Source organism: Euleptes europaea, chromosome 11 (assembly GCF_029931775.1).
Source record: "Euleptes europaea isolate rEulEur1 chromosome 11, rEulEur1.hap1, whole genome shotgun sequence".
Taxonomy (NCBI): domain Eukaryota; kingdom Metazoa; phylum Chordata; class Lepidosauria; order Squamata; family Sphaerodactylidae; genus Euleptes; species Euleptes europaea.
In genome coordinates this window covers 35683623-35699769 of record NC_079322.1, presented here as the reverse complement: position 1 = coordinate 35699769, position 16147 = coordinate 35683623, and the positions used below count along the sequence as shown (strand labels likewise).

The 16147-nt window shown below is 42.0% G+C and overlaps 1 protein-coding gene across 2 annotated transcripts in view; it reads right to left on the bottom strand.

The window, feature by feature from the left end:
* THRB (thyroid hormone receptor beta) overlaps positions 1-16147 on the bottom strand; it is a 159767-nt gene that overhangs the window by 18813 nt on the left and 124807 nt on the right. The window lies entirely within an intron of this gene.

The window sequence follows — 16147 nt, the reverse complement described above, 5'->3', positions numbered from 1 at the left end:
TCCCCAGTGCCAGCATCAGTGCCCCACGGGCCAACGTCTGAGCCACTTATGGATATATCATAGGGGTATTCTTCACAGAGATTTGCTGCTGTTTCGATGCTGATTTGCGTCAGAGTCAAATTTTGGTTATTCACTGGAGATCCGTATTTTCCCCCACTGAGCAAAATAAGCCGCATTAAAAGAGAGGGAATCCAAACCACTTTTGAGACGATCTTTCCTGTGGACGCGTGTTTTGTTGCTCGGATGCCCATGAAAAAATGTTTGCTTCGCTCCTCGGGACGTCTCCTTTCTCCTCCCCCAAGAACGGTGATTAGCTGGGGGAGTTTCGCGCCCCGCCAAGAATACCGCCCCTTTTGCTGCCTGCCTGCCTGGAATCCTGGCACTTCTCTCCCCACACGCCTTCCCCGCCCCTCGCCCAGGATGGGCCTTGGAGCTGGGCCCACACCTCCAAGCCCAGGGGGACGTCGGACGGACGGCTCCAGGGGGAGACCGACGGGGCCACGCCATGTGCTCCTCGTGCGCTGGGGGTGGTGGTGGTGGCAGCTCAGTCTAGGGCAGCTGGACCTGTGGGGGGGATGTTCAAGGGAAGGGGCTGTTGGCCCCTCTACCCCAGTGGGGAGGGGGATTTTTGAGAATTCAGATGGGAAAAATGTGCATACTGAGAGCGGAAAACCCAAGGCAAAACTCCCTCCCATCATTCTTCTGAAGAGTGGCGGTGAGCCTGCTCTTATCTCCCTCCTCTCTGTCGATGCACTGTGGCCGGATCATGGCCGGCGCGCAATCCAGGGGCCTTCTTTCCTCTCCCCCCCCACCATGCACACTGGCTGGATCGGGGCTGGCGCGCAAGCTAGGAGCCCTCCTGTCTCTCACGATGCAATGTGGCCGGATCATGGTCGGCGAGCAATCCAGGGGCCTTCTTTCCTCTCCCTCCCCGCCATGCACACTGGATGGATCGGGGCTGGCGCGCAAGCTAGGAGCCCTCCTGTCTCTCACGATGCAATGTAGCCGGATCATGTCTGGCATGCAATCCAGGGGCCTTCCTTCCTCTTCCCCCCCCCCGCCATGCACACTTTCAGCTAAACACTTCTCTGGGCACATGGATTCCCTGCCCCCCCAATCCTGTCTATCATTAAAGGGCAATGGGTTCCACACCTATAGAAAATAGAGGGAAGCTTTGAGGAAAGCGCTGCCTTGCCCCCCCCCAATTTGGAATCTGACTGTTCCAAAAGCAGAACAGAGCGAGGGTGGAAGAAAAATGGAGGAGACCAGAGGGACTGGTGCTTGTTTTTTGCACTGGGGCTGGTGAACCACACGAGGTAATCTGCTGGGCGGAGTTGGGGCGGAGCTGGGGGCAGGCATAAACAATGAGCCTGTTGGAAGAGGAGGCCTCCTGCAAAAGGGACAGACCAAACCGTTGTCAAATACAGCGTATTTTCTTCCCATGAAAAACCAAAACTACAGATAATTGACGGGGATAAATCGCGGTCATGAAAAAAACATCATGTTTTTTTTTAGTCCGTGGCAAACAGAAGCAAAATCTACCATGAAAAATGCCCAATAATGATTTTATTTCATTGTTCTCATGTTATTTCTTTGTGTATATTATACTGGCCTTTTAACATTTTTAAATGATGTAATCTGCCTCGGAGAGGGAAGGCAGCATAGTATATCCCGATATCATCAGATCTCGAACGCTAAGCGGTGTGGGTCCTTGGATGGGAGACCGCCAAGGAAGGCTCTGCCGAGGAAAGCAATGGCAAACCAGCTCTGCTTCTCACTTGCCTTGAAAGTGTCTTGCTGGGGTCACCATAAGACGGTTGCAACTTGACAGTAATCTGCCTAGAGTCTCCGTGAGAAAGGTGGACTATAAATGAAGCAAGTAAGTAAATAAACTCTGCCTGAATCATACCCACAGGTTAGAAGCGAAGCCATAATACATCAGACACAAGAGCAAGAAAGATGTTGTACAAATACATTTAAAGTCTGGTGGTGGTGACTAAAACCAGTGTCATGCTGAGAAGAACTTGCAACCAATTATGCTTGCAAGGTAGACACCTCAAATGCCTCTTCTCACCCAGTCCTTGCAGAGAAGATAAGAGCCTACCTCTAAGGCATTACTGACAAAAGAAATGAGTCACCCAGGGTTAAAAACAAGCGTGCTCTGTAACCTAGAGACATATTTAAATCAGTGGGTTAGATTTCCTCTATCCTAACTTCAAAAAGAGCTGGCTAAAATTGAGGCAATCAAAAGGCGCTAGAAAACAGCAGCTATCGAAAACGACACACAGGAGATGCAGGAAACCCCAGACCAATCAGTTTCTCTTTGACAGCATACAAACAGAAAAATACCCAATTTGCTTCTAAAACGTTAAACCGGGTAAATAAAAGAAAAGCAGTGGATATGATGTACCTAAATTTCATTATGCCTTGACCCACATGGTTTCATAGATAGGGGAAACAGGGGTTTCTGCATATTGTCGAAGGATTTCACGGACAGAGTTCATTGGTTTTTGTAGGTTATCCGGGCTGTGTGACCGTGGTCTTGGTATTTTCTTTCCTGATGTTTCGCCAGCAGCTGTGGCAGGCATCTTCAGAGGAGTAACACTGAAGGGCAGTGTCTCTCAGCGTCAAGTGTTTAGGAAGAGTAATATATAGTCAGAAAGGGGTTGGGTTTGAGCTGAATCATTGTCCTGCAAAAAGTATCAAAGGTAATGTGCTAATCATTGTCCTGTAAGTATCAAGATCATGTGCTAATGAGGGTGTGGTATGTTAATATGGAACCATTGTATCCTGAAGGGATCTGTTAATGTGTGAAATCCAAAGCTAATCTGCATGGCTATTGTGGACTGTAGTCTTTGTTAGTCGAGGACAGTGGCTGAACATGGACTGACACAAATAGGACACAGGGTCTTATTCCAAGACACTGAAAGACTGGACAATTCTACCAACTATTTTGTCAGATTGCACAGAGAAGCCATTGAAATTCATAAACATCAGCACAACTTTAACAGAAAAGAAGAGAGTTTAAGAATGAATAAGGCTTGGCTTCCTGTCCTGAAAACCTCCAGACTATATATTACTCTTCCTACACACTTGACACTGAGAGACACTGTCCTTCAGTGTTACTCCTCTGAAGATGCCTGCCACAGCTGCTGGCGAAACGTCAGGAAAGAAAATATTAAGACCACGGTCACACAGCCCGGATAACCTACAAGAACCAGGGGTTTCTGCCCTTGGTGCAAACTAGCTACAGGACAAAATGTTTTGGCAGTTATTAAAACAAAGCTATGGATTGTTTCTGTTTGGTATTTAAGAATGAAGCATGCATAGAGGCAGCAGGCCAGGCAGAGTGGCAGCATTGCAGTTTCTCATTGGCCTATTTTCTTGCTGGCTAAAATATTCAAGTACGCTCAGTGACGGGGGGGGGGCAGAGGGGATAGGAGATGTGCAACCCTGAACAACAACAGCCAAGATTTTTTTTGCACAACAACTTCTGAGTAGAAGACTGATGTGAAGTGACAACTTCGACTGTCAGCAGAAATATCAGTTCAAAACTCAACCATTCTTAACTTTCTCCTGGAGGTGGAGGCACAGGCTGGAAACTTGCCCCAGGTAAATGACTAGGAGCAGCACTGCATCATTTTTAAATCAACAAACCAATGGAATCTGGTGTTGATTTTGCCACAAAATGAGGTGCTACAAGACCTGGGAATGGATTTCCAAAGCAGCTTTTACTGCATTCAGATCAGGGGTAATGCACAGAGAAGTGATTTTAGCTATCCCTGCGCACTATTTTCCATACCTTAAACACTTGTCTGGAACTCCTATTCACCCTTTGCTTTTGGAGAATGCAATACATTTGTATTTTTATCCCATTGAGGCAAATTAGCAGCTGCAAAGGGCCATCTGAGGTCAAGAAGGTCCAGCAGGAGAAAACATTACCTAACCCTTCCCTCACACCTTGACCCAGATCCAAATTCCCTTGTAGCTACTATTTACCTACAAAAACGTGCTCTAGGGATCTCTCGCATCTCATCTCTTTGACCCCTGAGACTGGATGGAAAAGTGTCTTCAAACAGGAGCTGTAAATGGATAACTGTCCATGTAAATCAGATCTGTTTTAAGGTAAAGTAAGTTCATTCTCAGACAAAATGTAGGCTGGAAATCTTTCCAAAGTTGTATTCTCCAGCATGACCCAATATGTATATAGAGTTAAGCCTGTGTTTTCTTTGCAGTTGTGATGAACATTCATGAAATCCTTCTAAAACCCACAAGGATTATTTCCCTACTTTGATAATAGCTGTTTTGTACTTCAACGTATTTACTTCTAGGGCAATATGCTTATTAAATATATTCATTTAGTAATAATATAATTTTTTAAAAAAACAACAACACACATACACAATACAATTCAACCATCTGGAATCTGATCAATACACATGGAGCATGTCCTCCAATGAACTGTTCAGCGTAGGTAGAATTTAGATCAGAATGTGTTTATGGTAAATACGTGGGATGGCAATATGGGCTTGTGTTTGGACAGGTTCATCTGTGGGAGAATGACACATTGCTTCTGATCAGAGGATTCATCCGCAAGTTAAATTAGCAGGGGGGCTAATTAAACTAAATAACTGCACTGAATGATTCTTTCCCTATAAACACCATTAGCCGAATTACAGGCTTCACATTATTTTAAAATAAACTTTTCTACGTAACCTCTATTTCCACAAAAACTGAATACATTTTAAGTCAGGCATCAAGAACAATCATGTCTTGTGGCTCCCAGCAAGTGCCCTGATTTTTGCAGTCCCAGGAAGACAATGAAATCATGGTGGTGGGCCATCCACCATTCATGGTAAGTGGACTCCATTCAGCACCATGGTAAGTGGGCACCATTGTTGGATCACCAGTTTTGCAGGCCCAGTTAAGTGCTTTGGGAAAATGTAAAACATAATTGGCTCAGAATGACATTTATTCATAGCTAGAGAGTTTTAAGGGGGGGGGAGCTAGAGTTATGCACCATAGCTTAAATCTACAACATGACGTTATCCAGCATGTAATACCACTGGAAACCATGCAGAAATCTACGTCACTCTGAAAAAGTGACATTAAACCACAAAACAAACAAACAAGCAAGCAATCCCCTGTAATATTATAAAAGTAGACAGAAGATAACCAGCGGCAGGCTTGTGAATTGCTGCCACCAATTTACCTCTGGAGAGCAAATGTGGCCTCCAGGGTTTGCTAGGCTTTGTATTTCCTCCGTTTCAGGCTACTGATGTGTGAATTACACTATCATGTCTGGGCTGACAGGGCTGGTAGCTTTGAACACATGAAGCTATATTATACTGAATCAGACCATCGAAGTCCATCAAAGTTCACTTAGACTGGCAGTGGATCTCCAGGGTCTCAGGATAAGGTCTTTCACATTATGTATGGATAGATTCTATAAAGGAAGCCTCCACCCTCAGTTTGCAAGACCTCAGTAAGGCTATTAACGACAGGATGTTTTGAAGGACATTGATTCATGAGTCAGAAGCGACTTGACAGCACTCAGCACACACACATGACCTGATCCTTTCTGGAGATGCTAGGAGTTGAACCTCTGCATATCAAGCAGATGCTCTTCCAGTGAGTCATGCCCCCTCCCAAGTTGTTCAGTGCAATCCTAAGAAAACTTTCCTGAAAGTGAGCCTCACTGAATAGACCTGAGTAGGAGTCTGAGCAGACCTGCTTAGGATTGCTCTATATATGTTTGCAATCCCCCCTAAGACTGTCCTATGAAATGGCTGTATTATAAGTTGGACGGGGGGGCTAACATACTCATGCCTCAGGGTCACTACAAAATTTTGGAAAGTAAGTCAATGCTCCATAAAAGAAACCCTAACAAGAAATGTATGCAAAAAAGCAGGAAAGTACCAAATAGCCACCCCATAGATGCATTTTCTATCCTAACAAATGTTTTCCATATACAGGAAATCTTTATGGATAAAATTTGGAAATACTTCAGGTAAATATCATGCTCTTCAATTTGCCTATCTGTTTGTTTTTATTTCACTTAATTTACACCTCGCTTTTCTCCCCAATGGGGACCAAATGCAGCTAACAACACAACCCCCTCCTCCATTTCATCCTCATAACAACCCTGTAAGGTAGGTTAAGCTGAGTGTGTGTGGCTGGCCCAAGGTCACCCAGCAAACTTCCATGGCAGAGTGGATTATTCAAACCTGGGTCCCAAATGCACTACACCTTGCTGGCTGATCCTAGTGAAGAATCTTCTCCTTTTTTGTTTGATTCTGCCATGCAATGGGTAGAATGTGTTGCATTTATTTAAGGAACAGTGAATGGTTTTAGAAGCAATAAGATGGATTCCCTCTAATGCAAGCCATTCTAAAATATCTTCAAATTTATTTGCTACATCAACCTGCTACTACTCACTTAGTGTGCAAGATGTTGAGGGAAAGGAATTTACCATTGTGAGAATTCACAAAGCATTCAACCCAGCAGAGTCTGACTCCTGGTGGAGACACTGCATGCCACTAGAATGATAATTACAGGGAAATCAACAGACATTATAAATCTTTGGCTCTATTAATAATCACCATAGAAGGATACATTAATAATAAAAATAACTGGGATTCAGTACAAAATGGGCTTTTGTTGTTTTCTAAAGGTGAAAGACTAACAGAATGATTGCAAGTAACTGTTTTGATTTTTGGGGTACAAACAGGGTTCTGAACTGTAGCAGCTAAAAGGAGCATCCAAACTTGAAGAAGCCCATAGCATCCCCTAAATTAGCGGTCCCTAAACTTATGTCTACAGTTATATCAGCATCAGAAATCCAGGGCTTCTCTGATAGCCTTCAGAAGCCTAGGCAAGAGGATGTTATTAATGGTCCCCTTTTATCATTGTTAAAGTGGACAAGAGTCTTCCATAGTACAGTGATAAAAGCCAGAAGGGAAAAAATGGGCTCAGTTGTGCTGACAGAAGCTGAAATGGTGCTCAGATTTTAGCAGCTGCACATCCAAGCTGGACAGCATTGGGACCCTGCCACCCAATACAAGGTGCTTTGGTGTCAGCAAATGTGAAATATTTTCTGTATGAAAACCGCATTAATCACCTAGTAATCTGAATTTTTAAAAATTGTCATTAGCAGCTAACCTAGCATAACAAGTAATTGCCTGGTACGTTGGTTTGGCAACTACCGAACACTGAAGAGAGGAAACAAGTCAACCTTGAGCTGGCTGTCACCTGTTGGAAGCTGGTTGTCTCTTTAACTGGATGCATGACTGACTACTATTCTGACTACTGTATTACAACAAGTGGGGACCTGCAAGCCTCATGGGGTGGAGAATTCATCCTCCCCCACACTCACTCATGGGCCAGCCCTTCACCAGCCAACCAACCCTCTGGACTGAACTGTGCCGCCTGCCTGCCTCCTGCACCAGCTGCTCTACCCACCCACCCCAATTGGTGGTGCTGGAGTCAGGCTTGGAAAGGAGAAGCAGGAGGCTTGGGGGGCAGTGTCTGCTCCGGTTTCTTCTATCTCATCTGCCTCCAGTGTTGCCACCTTGCCAGGTGAGAGTGGCATGGAGCAGTGGCTTCACGCTTTTTCTTCCGCACCTTCCTCCTGTTTGTGTGGCTGCTACTGGTGAGAGAAAAGTTGTCTGCTCTTGCACAAGCACAGACTGTTATCTATTTGGGTGGGGGGTTTGTAACCTCCTTTTTGTTCAGTTTTAAGATTTTTCTGCAAACCTGGTTGTTCCCTAAATTTTACAGAACTATCTCTTTTGTGCCTACATGGCTCCAATCTGCAGATTTAAATATTTGCAGATTGATGGCAGTTATTCCAGTTTGTAGATGAATTGGGAACCATAAACTGTGCTTTACAAAAATTTGTTTTTATTCCAAGTAGAAGCTGTTCTTAAAACAATGAAGTTATAACTAGAGAACCTCTGAATTTCTAAAGAAAAAGGGACAGACTAATTCATGTTTACTGATTGCTAAATGTGATCTGAAAGGTGTTATTAGAGGTCTAACACTATTGTAGTATTTGAGTGAACTTCTGTTAAACCCCAGGCAAGCCGAGAATAAAACAGACATAAGAACCAACACAGTTTTTGAAAAACGTTTCTTTTTTTAAATTTGAAAAGATATGTAGACATCATGTTTGCAAAAATACAGTTCCCAGTGCCAAGTGAGAGTGAGCCCATAGAGAATTATCCTCTAGAGCCCATGGGAAAGTGGCCACAAAGCCTTTACTGTTTAAATACAAACCTGAATAAACTGCTGCATACTGAAAACCTGTAAGTACTAGGAAAATGGCCCAACTGCATGCTGATACTATGGCAGAAATCTATGAAGCCAATGGAAAGGCAAGATATGATAAAGGAGTAAACTGTAATGGTTGGAATGGTATGGTATATAGCCAAATCTCAACCAATATCAGAAGCCAAGCAAGATCAGTACTTGGGTGCGAGACCACTGAGGAAGGCTCTGCAGAGGAAGGCAATGGCAAACCATATCTGTTTCTCACTTGCTTTGAAGGCCCTTTGCTGGGGTCACCAAAAGTTGTTTGCATCTTGACGGCACATATGTACATAAGTTGTAATGAAAAAATGTTATTGTGCTCTAAATGTTCACGACATATATTAATAATTAAAATATCATATTGTAACCCAGTGATATTCAACTGAACAAGCAGTTCTGCAGATGAGGTACAACATGACTACACAAATGCAGGATTGGTCTTGAATAGAGGAGAGCTCAAATAGAGGTTAATTGCCTCGACCTTCATCTCTTTGGTATTTTTACAGCAGTTGAAGATAAAGCTGCAATCTGTTAGACTCCCAACATGCAAACCTATCTAATGACTACACAAATGCAGGATAGGACTTGAATAGACAAACTGCTCTGTGGGGGTAGATGCCCCTGCCTTAGAGGAATGTATGCAATCATCCAATGTGCGCAATCCTTCTTGAAATATACAACCCTTGCTCAAGATGTTCAGTGGCCTGTATGATGACTGATCAAAGCTACCTTCCATAACCAGTGGTCTTCTAATGTTGTACCTTCAGGCCAGAAATACTGGCACTGGAGATTTTTTTTTTTTTTTTTACAGAAAAAAGGGATTTCCATTCATACAGTGCAACCTCCACACTTCCTCCTTCTTGCTACATCCCAAAATACCACCCCACCAAATACTCTCCATGGGGAAGAGGGGACCTCTAGAAACAGCTCAGGGAAAAGTAGAAGGTCTGCAGTGGGAAGGAACAATTGGCAAAAATCAAACTCCATTTTCAACTGTGGAGATCCTCTCTGGCATCCACATCAAAATTTCTTTAGCTGTTTGCACAGCATTATTCACAACTCGTAATATTGGATCACTGATGACCCATCTACAAGACTTTTGAAACCATTCATAAGGAATGGTGTCTATTTCGATCTCCAGCAAACACATTTTAGCCCTAAGGCTAAGTGGGCCCGCTGCACAGTTTTCAGCTACATGCATGTTACAGAGAACACCAGATTGCTATATTTGTACCTTTTAAAGCAGGACTTTAATAAGGTTTCTGCAAAAGACACCTGGTTAAAGATTCTGTATCAGATCCAGAGTAGGTTTCTGCTCACTGAACAGATCTTTTCCACCTCCCATTCCTGCCAAAGCCCCCTGTGTCCAAAAGTGGATTCTTGTTATCTGAACCCTCAGATAGGGTTGAAAACCCCCAGGTGGTATCTGGAGATCTCCTGCTATTGCAACTGATATCCAGCTGATAGAGATCAGTTCCCCTGGAGAAAATGGGAACTTTGGCAATTGGACTCTATGGCAGTGGATTCCCTCCCCTCTCCAAACCCCACCCTCCTCAGACTCCACCCCCAAAATCTCCAGGTATTTCCCAATGCGGAGCTGGTAAGCCTTCCCTCAGAGGACAGCATAGGATGCCACACTGAGATCTGCAGTGGGAATTTCAGCGTGATCTCATCTTTTCTCTTCTAACTCAACACAGTCCCTGTTGAAAACATACAGTAAGACATTGAAAGTAGCGTGACTATCAGTTAAGTTAGTTTTTCTTCTTTCTCACAGTGGATAAAATGCTTCAAAGAAACTCACAAGATGCAGTATTACATATCACTCCTCTTTTTAACAAGATCATTTATTTTACTCAGGTTTCAAACAGTACATGTAAGTGTTTTAAGAGGTGAGTATTCATGATTGTGGAGCTTTTGAAAATCTAACTCATTATTTATTGAATTATACCAGGCAGACTCTTTATTTGCAAGTACATGATTCCACAAAACATGGTAATAGCACAACCACTTTAGAGGTTGCCACGTATACAGTAGTTGCCCCCAGAATGAAAACTATTCATTCTGGGAGCAACAGTCTCACTTCATCTATGATAAAACTACAACATGATCAAATAGCAATCATTCTTTTGTGTTTTAACATTGTGTCAATTTGTATATACACTTTCTGATATATGGATCTCTTCATATTTTGTATATTTTTATTTGTACATTTATTGTTCATGCTGTTCAGTCTTTATTGCCATGCTCTACGGCTAGTTTTAAACATATACATTTATTTCCATGTATCTTTAGCAGTAGATGTTTTACAAAAGTCACCTTGTGATCATATGCAGTGGTATGTATCAGGTTTTTAAAAGTCTTAATGCATGGCTTTGAGTACATTTACTTCCACCCTATTTAATAAGGTTTTTTTTTTTAATAATGTTAAATGGTTTTCAAAGACTATACAGTCCAGCTCAATATTTTTTCCCTGGTGCACTCATGGAACCCAGTCTAACTTTAGTTAAATGCAGGATAATGCACTATTTCCTAAGCTATCCACTTGTGTTCAATTATTTGATTGAGGACAACCTACTGAAGGTTTGTTGTATAGAAATGCATAACTAAAACTGGCATACAAGGACCTCTTAAATCTGTTTAGTTAAAAATGTTATTTTGAAGTCCTATCCTTATAGAACTTGGTGTGCATGTTATTTCGCTAATTAAGTTAAAGCACATAAATTAATTCATCTCTGCATGTGTACTTCCGGGGAGGTAGTTCTACCTCATTATCTCTTGTTTTGTAAATTGTGTGAAACCTGGCAGGAAATATTATTCAAACAGTTGTGGTTGTCTCAGGGTAAACCTATTGGTCTACTTTTTTATTAAAAGATGAACAAAAAGTTATTACTAGAGCTGCTGCTAGATTTGCCTTGCAGGCTTCAAGGGCAAGGGCCCAATATGTAAACCACAGTGTTATTGTGCTTATGATCAATTTAAGTTATTCTTTTTACGTGCAACTAATGTTGTACAGATTATGCTTGTAAGTCATGTTTTGGAAATGGTCCCAGCAGCTAGTCAATTAAAGTTTTACTAACATCTATTTAATACTGTTAAGAAACAAAGATATATTCCATGAAAAATACTGGACATACATCTATGTTATGGAATAACTTTTAGCTATAATTAAAGGAAAGACAAGCTTCTCAGATTGGGAGGACACCAGCCCTTCAGTCCACACTTAATTGATGGATTGTGCAGTTAGCTGCAGCTCAAAAGAATTCTATAACCAGGATCTTTGGGAAAAGAATAAATGCAGCACAGTTGGGATAAAGGGCTGTAGTGTAGCTGTTACACTTGGTGCCTCTAGTTGTTATCACTCAGGTGGAGCCCTATTGCATTTCTTTCTTGGAAGCAAAAATACCCCACTGTCCCTTTGTGCAAACAATGGGTACCACTTTTAAGAAAATTGTTAGGTATTAGGTGGGGAACAGCATGAGCAAATGGTCAAAGGCCCCATCCTACGAGACTTATTCATAGCCTCTGTGATAAGTAGCAGTGTTTGGGATACTCACAAAAGGTCCCAATTGTTAGGTTTGCTTTTAATTGCATGTTCCTTCTCCTTACACATACTGAAGTGCAGTGCCGGGCACTTGAAGAATGATACGTTTCCACGCAATCTTGGGCTGTGAGTCAATCTAACTCTAACACGGTGTATCTCATTATAAACAATAAAAAGTGACTAGTGCCAGCCAAACTCAATCCTGGCTGAAATTAATTTAGAAATATATATGTCTAGAACATTAAGATACCATGAGTCACTGCACAAGACAGAGAGAATTAGATTATCCCCCCCTTCCAATTTGCTACATTTCCTTAGGCAGGCCACTTAACTTCTCCTGAGCCAGTTGTCTCTGGTGAAAAACAACAGGAGAAAATTCTATCTCTGCTAAGTACCAATATTATTGTTTATTGTGATGTTTTCCCTGACAATGTTTAACTGGGGAAATCTAATCCTTGTTGATTTTCTGTCTCTTTTTCCGACATATAGGCCGAGTGATTGCCACTGAGCGAAATCTCTCTCTCTCTCTCTTTAAAAAAAAGCACTGAATGAACAAGGTCATCCGATCAAGCTGCAATAGTTCCACAAACTGATTCTCTTGCTGACATAACTGCTATGAATTTACCCAATAGACATACAGGATAGTTAAAATTCAGTAAGAGATTCAGATGGACACAAAGAAGTGGAAAAAGGTAGATGTCTGTGTGATTCACAAATCTGTTTTTCATACTTATGGTAAAATGCCCGAAGAAGATAACCTAAGCTATACTGACCATGCACCTCAGTGTGAGGGATAGGTGGGGGTTCCCTCTTTGACAGGCACACCACAAATGTGAAAAGATGATACAGAAGCCACTTGCTTTAGGCTGCAGTTCTGCACATGATTGACTGCAACCCCCTCTGAAGCCTACGGCCACAATCCAGTGATGTGCTTTTGACCTGCCCTTGCTCAACAGTACCCTGGTCTTCTTTCCTTTAAATTACTAACCATTTCCTCCACACTGATTTTTAAATGCCCTCAGTTTTACTAGAGGTTTCCTGCACAAGACTGGGGATAAGGAAGGGCTATTGCTGAGGGTTGTTGCTGAGCAAAAGAACACTAAAGCTCTCTTGAGCTCACAGAAGTAAATCAATGCTTCTTTGGATCCTTTGATTCAGACAGTCTAATTGCACGCAAACTTGCACCCAGAGCTGGAACAGAATTTACAGATCAGATTCCGAACAAATATTAGTTCAATAAATGGTACCAATTTACCTAAGTTCTATATTTCATTCTGCAGAAAGAGCATAGCAAGAGACTCAGTACCACAATAAACAGTTTTACAGCACAGTGGCTTTGAAAGCCTTCTTAGGAATTCTCTCCTCACCCTTTTGCTCAAGACCTCTTCTACAGAGTCTGTGGCCATTATTAGATGACGACTTGGAAGTCTTTTGGTGCTTATAAACTTGCACAGTCTTCATATAGTTGGAGAGGGGCTATGGCGCAGTGGTAGAGCATCTGCTTGGCATGCAGAAGGTCCTAGGTTCAATCCCCGGCATCTCCAGTTGAAAGTATCAGATAGTAGAAAATGTGAACGATATCTGTCTGAAACCCTGGCGAGCCACTGCTAGTCTGATGCATTCATATGTTCATAGTCATTTGCTTAATGGGACATCTACTCTAATATAGAGAGGGGATTCCTCTTAAATTCTTTACGGATGTCCTCCCCTGTACGCAGCCACTATTGGAGGTCAAATTGACAGCATTAGTAGTAGTATCTTTTCTGGTAATGGAACTCCACCAGTTACAGAATTCCCTTCCTCAACAGGCCTGTTGCTTCCAATATTGGGGCATTTAAGAACGGTCATGAACTTACTTCAAATGTCACATCACAATGTTTACTAGGAATATTATGTTTACAGGGTGATTTGCCATTGCCTTCCCCAGTCATCTGCACTTTACCCCAGCAAGCTGGGTATTCCTTTCACCAACCTCTAAAGGATGGAAGGCTGAGTCAACCTTGAACCGGATATCTGAATCTGACTTCTGCTAGGATTGAACTCGGGTTGTGAGAAGAGCTTTAGCTGCAGTACTGAAATTTGCCACTCTGTGCCCCAGATATATTTATATATATCTCTAGCACATTTTTATCCTGCCCTCCTTCCAAGAACATCAGAGTAATTTTCATAGTTCTCCCCTGCCAAGTTCATTCTTAAAACAACCCTATGATGTACATTAGGCTGAGAGCTAGTGACTCGTCCAAGGTTACCCAGTGTCATGGCAAAGTGGGGATTTGAACTCATTTGTCCCATATCCAAGCCTGGCACTCTAACCACTACTCTAGGCTGGCTCTCTAAAATATGCTAGTATAGACCGTACTTGACAATTACACCATGTTTTTTCAATGTGCACTCCTATTTTTAAAAGTTTAACCATTGGTATTTGCACATAATGAGCTGCAATGATATGCATGATCCAGAATTTTTCTTATTTTCCTTTATTATCAATAGGATAAGAAATTGAGGACTGCTTTCTGTATCACCAGAACAAGCAACACGACTCGTTTCAGTCAGCCAGCCAGTCAGTCTTTATTATGGCCCACAGGCCATTCAGAAGCAGAAAAAACCCCAGTAAAAAAACTATTATAAAGTTAATTATCTACATAGAATCTCAGCATATATCATTCTTCCTAATATAGCTAACAGTTTAAGGGTTAGGATCTGAGTACATTATATACCGGATGTTAGCTCAGCCTGTATTTTCATTACAGAAAACAGAAACTCAGCCACAGATATAGTAGTTCATTGGCAAACCCCCGCCAATAAGATTTTGAGAGTCTTTGGCTCAGAGGACAGTTTTATATCAGCCAACACAGGCTCCAATGGGTCCAAGCACGCCTGTACATAAACTCTACAGTGGAAGAACACATGAACCAATGTTTCAATCAGGTTAGCAGAGCAAGGACTATTTCTGCAATTAGATGGAATATTTTTGTGTTTTCCTGTCAGGAGTGCAGATGGTAGCACATTAATCTAGCCAACGTAAATGCACGGCGATGTCTTAGAACAGCTAATATTGATAGTTAATGTGTATATTGATGTGAAATCATTGGAGCTAAATTGAACAGTAGGGGAGAACACACACTGCGAATTTTAGCTAATGTTTTTTGAAAATCAATATCCCTTATATGGTTATCAATTGCTAAACTAGTTTCACTTAGCCCCATGGATTTTAAAACAGGAAAGACCAAAAGTGGTCAATTTTTCATCTATTGGGTTAAGCCAAGCTGGAGTGGAGTATAAGGATCAGTTATTAGGCGGTAAAGAAAATTGTTCTGATCACTGATGAACAAAAGTCAGATTCTAAATCTAAAGGCTGCTAGCCAGGCCAAATGTATAAGTGATGTAAGACCAATTTCTAATTTCCACACCTAGGCACCTTAATAATTGTTCTCAAGAGTTGGAATTGAATCAAATTGATAGAAGTAGCTGCTTGTACCGAAACTGGAACTGTGTATAAAAACTGATTTCATAATCTTAAAGGTAAAGTTAGTGCCCTGTGCAAGCACTGGGTCATTACTGACCCATGGTATGACGTCATGTCATGATGTTTACTAGGCAGACTATGTTTACGGGGTGGTTGGCCATTGTCTTCCCAAGTCATAATCTTAGAGGCAAATAACTGGATTGCTGTGGGGAATATACTGAACTCCCATCATAAAAAAGAATTTAATGATTGCTCCAATAGCCCTTTTGGCCTTAACTAGGATTGATTCAATATGCAATTTTTAACATAATTTGTAATTGAAAACAACCCCCAGATATGACCTAAGGTTCAATTTTATATTCTCCCGTCACCCAACTAATAGTGGGTGATTGACACCACAGAAAACTGGCTGTCTTATAATGGTTCCAGAGGATATGATTTTGGTTTTAACAATATTTATAAACATTTTGTTTTCAGAATAAACATAAATAATGCCTGCAAGGCTCTTTGACTCTTTTAAGTCAAACTACCACATCCTAGGTAAAAGGATGCCACTCTTGATCATAATTTCTCAAGAATTTTAAAAAAGGGGTTGGATCCAGTGATCCACAGGTGCAGGGACTGCACAGGGACTGCAGATCTTCCCCTCCTCCTGGCAGTTTTTCCCGCTCATTCCTGGACTCATGGGAGAAGATTGGGGGAAGGAAGAAAATCACCCCTCCTGCCTCTTCCATTGGCAAAGCTGCATAGACAGAAGAGGGAAGAGAGCGCAATTTCACCCCATCTCAGTACAGCTCCCCAGTCTACTCCTGTGATCCCAGGGGAACAAA